This window comes from Nicotiana attenuata, unplaced genomic scaffold (assembly GCF_001879085.1).
Source record: "Nicotiana attenuata strain UT unplaced genomic scaffold, NIATTr2, whole genome shotgun sequence".
Lineage (NCBI taxonomy): Eukaryota > Viridiplantae > Streptophyta > Magnoliopsida > Solanales > Solanaceae > Nicotiana > Nicotiana attenuata.
In genome coordinates this window covers 1-4,610 of record NW_017674036.1, presented here as the reverse complement: position 1 = coordinate 4,610, position 4,610 = coordinate 1, and positions in this window count along the sequence as shown.

The following is a 4,610-nucleotide window of genomic DNA, read 5'->3' as shown; positions in this document are numbered from 1 at the left end:
GATTGTAGCTCGATGGTGGTGAAAATATTGTAATACTGTATATATATATATATATATATATATATATATATATATATACACACACACACACACTCTCCTAGAGTAGAGAAGGGTGACTTACAGCTCCAGAAATATAAGAAATTGAGTTATTCGAAGGGGAGCCTGGCGTAACTGGTAAAGTTGTTGCCATGTGACCAGGAGGTTACTGGTTCAAGCCGTGGAAACAGCCTCTTGCAGAAATGCAGGGTAACACTACGTACAATAGACCCTTATGATCCGGCCCTTTCTCGGACCCACGCATAGTGGGAGCTTAGTGCACCGGACTGCCCATTAATTGGGTTATTATTTATTAGACTGAAAATTAAAAAAAATATGAAATAAGAAAATACTATTGAAAAGTTATTTTTTCACTCAATATGATTTTTGTGAGAGTTAACGAAAGATTTATGACTTTTGTGTGAGGAAACATATTTATATGACTTCGGTGAAAAAAATGTCAATTATTTTTGTGAGGCTCTTTATAAACTCGTTTTTAGTTTAATGACCATTTTTTTACACATGGGAGATTTACTTTTATACGTAATAGATCTATCTTTTATACATAAGAAATCTAAAAAGGTCATTTTCTTAATTTTAAAATTGTAAAGGGGCATGATGCACAAATAGCACTGAAAAGAAGTCATAGTTATATGACCATTTGTGGAATTTATCCTCTAAGAAAGTCTTAGCCGTTTAGCCTTTCGTCAGACGTTTTCTTCTTCTCCTCCTCCTTTCTTCTGCATATTCTTCCTCTCCTAGAGTAGAGAAGGGTGACTAACAGCTCCAGAAATATAAGAAATGGAGACGAAGAAGAGGGTGATGAGATAAAGTATAATTGGTTAATTTGTGCTACTCCAATGGAGATGGAGATGAGGTGATGCACAGGAAATAATGCTTCTTTAAACTCTTTATAACAACCCGATCGGTCGTTTTGAACTCTAGTGCATCGTTCGACGGTTTGAGACCGTGAGTAGCTTCACTTCATGTGGTCGGAAATGAATTTCGGTGTGTTCGGAGTTATTTCGGAAGAAAAAATTTAAATTCTGAAGCTTTAAGTTGAAAAAGTTGACTAAGGTTTGACTTTTGAGTAAACGACCTCGGAATCAGGATTTGAAATTTCCAACAGGTTCATGTGATGATTTCGGACTTTGGCGTATGTTCGGGTTGAGTATCGGGTAGTCCGGGAGCATTTCGGCACTTATTATGGAAAATTGACATTTTGAAAGTCTTAGAATTTCATAAGTTTGGTTTGAAGTGGATTTTGACGTTATCCATGTATGTTTAAGATTCCGAGCCTTGGAATAGGTTTGTATTGTGATTTATGACTTGTGCGTAAAATTTAGCGTCATTCCGGAATGTTTAAGTACGAATCGAACGCGTTCGTCGAAGTTTGAATGCTTGAAAGTTGAGAGGAAGGTTTCGATCGTCGATTCATAGTTTTATGTCGTTTGGTATGATTTGAGGCCTCGAGAAGGCTCCTGTTATATTTTGGGACTGGTTGGTGTGATTGGAGGGGGGTCTCGGGGGCCTCGGGTGTGATTCGGAGTAGTTTCGGATCATTTTTCCTTGTTTTGCAACTGCTAGTGCCTGGTTTTGTTCTTCGCGAAAGCGAAGGGTCTCATGCATTCGCGAAGAAGGATTTGGATAGTGGGATTTGTTCATCGCGAACGTGATACAGAGGTCGCGAATGCGGAGAAGAGCGGAGGCAACCTACGCGAATGCGACAGGGAGGTCGAGAACGCGGAGAAGGCTGCATGGCTGCGAGGCAGTAGGCCTTTGCGAATGCGAGGGGAGAAGAGCGAATGCAAAAGAAGGGGGCAGCTGGACATCGCGTACGTGATCAGGTGGGATTTTTGCTCATTTCATCCATTCCTCTCTTACTTGGGAAATTTTTGGGGCGATTAGGAGGAGCCATTTTCATCATCAATCTTGAGGTAAGAGATTTCTACACATTGTGAGTTAATTACATGATTTTTATATGAATTTAAACATGAAAATCAATGGAAATTATGTGATTTTGGTAGAAAATCTAGAAATCGTATTTTTGGATTTTGACCACAAAATTGGACATGAATTTAGGATAAATTATATATTTGAGTTCATGCCGCTATGAGTAAAGTTTATCTTCATGAAATTTCGGAATCCGGGCATATGGGCCCGAGGGTTGATTTTGTTGACTTTTCGAGCGGAGTTAGGAATTTTTATAAATTGTTAGATTATGCGCATTGGAGTATATAGTGATTGATTTGCGCGTTGTTTGAATAGTTTCGAATCATTCGCTTCGAGTCGAGGTGTTAGAGAGGCGTTGGAGCTGATTATGGAACTTCGGAGCGAGGTAAGTCTCATGTCTAACCTTGTGAGGGGGGACTACCCCCTAGGTGATGTAGTTGTTATGTGCTATTAGTTATGGGTGCTACGTACGCGCGAGGTGGCGAGAGTCCGTACGTAGCTAAAGCATGTTCATGTCCGGGTAGACTTAGGTCTTTATCATGTGATATCTGAACTATTTTGACTTATTTTGCTAGCTTAATTAATTGAATTTATAATTGAAATTGATTTAGGAACATACATATATTAGGCGGAGCTTTATCACCTTGAGTTGTTGCTAAGATATTTGATAAATGGAAAGAGGTATATTCACTATTATGCACCTGTATATGTGTTGTAAGCACGTGACTCGTAACTCGATAAGTTCCTTTCTTTCTTGGGGAGCGGGCCAAACGCCTCGGCGTCACGACCCAAACCCCGGTCGTGATGGCGCCCAACACATTGCTAGGCAAGCCCGACCATTTACGCAACCTTAGCCAAATAATCTAATTAAATAAATAAATGTTCACTACTATAATACCAATTTAGTGCGAAAATTCTGATATAGTCTCTAACATTCGAAAACCCCAAAATAAAATACTAAATAGCCCACAGAATCTGGTGTCACGAACATGAGCCTCTAGAAGCAGATTATTCACTTATTACAAGTCCGACTAGGAAAATAATACGAATAAAATAATAAAAGATAGAAGGGAGAGATCAAGGCTGAGAACGCCATGCAGCTACCTCGACACTCCCAGATAACCGCTGCTCAGCTAACAAGCCCTCACTCACCCTTTGGTGTACCTGGATCTGCACACAAGGTGCAGGGAGTATTGTGAGTACTTCCAACTCAGAAAGTAAGAAATATAAATAAGGTCTGAGGATAAGAAATCCTAAATAAACACAAAGTAAAGCCAAAAATACCATTAAACAACAATACAGTTAGAATAAACATCAGAACAGATGAAGAAATAAATGACAATTAAATATGCAATGCAACACATAAACCGGTACCTCCAGTACCCCGCTGCGGCCGTGCAGCCCGCTCCATTTATTTAATGTCGATGGCGCTCACTGGGGGTGTGCAGACTCCGGGAGGGGCCCCTTACGGCCCAAGCGCAATAATAAGCCATCTCGTGGCATCAAACAGGCCCTTGGCCTCATATCAATATCATTATAATACTGCTGCGGCGTGCGGCGTGCGGCCCGATCCCATACTCAGTCCAAAAATCACACAATAGTATAAAAATATTCAACTCTAACTTCATTTAAAAATATTAACTTAATTTCTAATTTAAGAAAATGGCTGAGATTTCAAACACAGTATTAAATACCAGGACTGAGTTTAATATTTATAAATATGGTAAGATACCATTAAAATAATCCCTTAAGGATTCAAGTAGTTGGCACGAAGCCCAATTATGACAATTAATCCATTTTTATAAGGATATCACAAAACTACAATCAATTAGGTAGTAATTTTATTAAGCGGGACGGACCAAGTCACAATCCACGACGGTGCTCTACCCCACACCCGTTATCCGGCGTGCAAGTCACCTCACATAGCACTACGTTATGCAAATTCGGGGTTTCAAACCCTCAACACAGCATTTACATTTATTACTAACCTCAAGCCGGCCAAGGTCCTAGCTTGCTATGCCCTTGCCTTTCGAATTCACCTCTTCGTGCGTCGAATCTGACCAAAACCACAACGAATACGTCACAATATGCTAAGGGAATATAACCCAATCGAAAAGACTCGAAAAATATCGAAAATCACGAAGTTGGCAAAACCCGAGCCCCGGGCCCACTTCTCGAAAAATTATAAATTTTACATCACCGGATTTCTTATCTTGCCACGAGTCTATACATATAAAGAACACCAAAATCGGAGTCCAAATGACCCCTCAAATTCCCATTTTTGTTCTCTTAGGTCTTAAGCCCTAAACCACCATTTTTGACCTTAATTCCTTGAGTTTTCAGTGTAATTCCATGTATTTGCATGATAAAATTGTGTTCTAAGTCCAAGAATGCTTACCTGATCGAAGTCCTTGAATTTCCTCTTCAAAATCGCTCAAGAACACCCCAAGTTCGAAGTTAAAACTATGTTTTCTGTAAAATTTTGCGAAGGGATTAAAACCCACTTCTGATCAGTTGTTTCCGCTTCTGCGGTTCTTTGTCGCTTCTGCGACTACCGCATCTGCGGTCATTTTCCGCTTCAGCGGAATCTCACTTATTGTCCAAATTCCGCATCTGCGGTC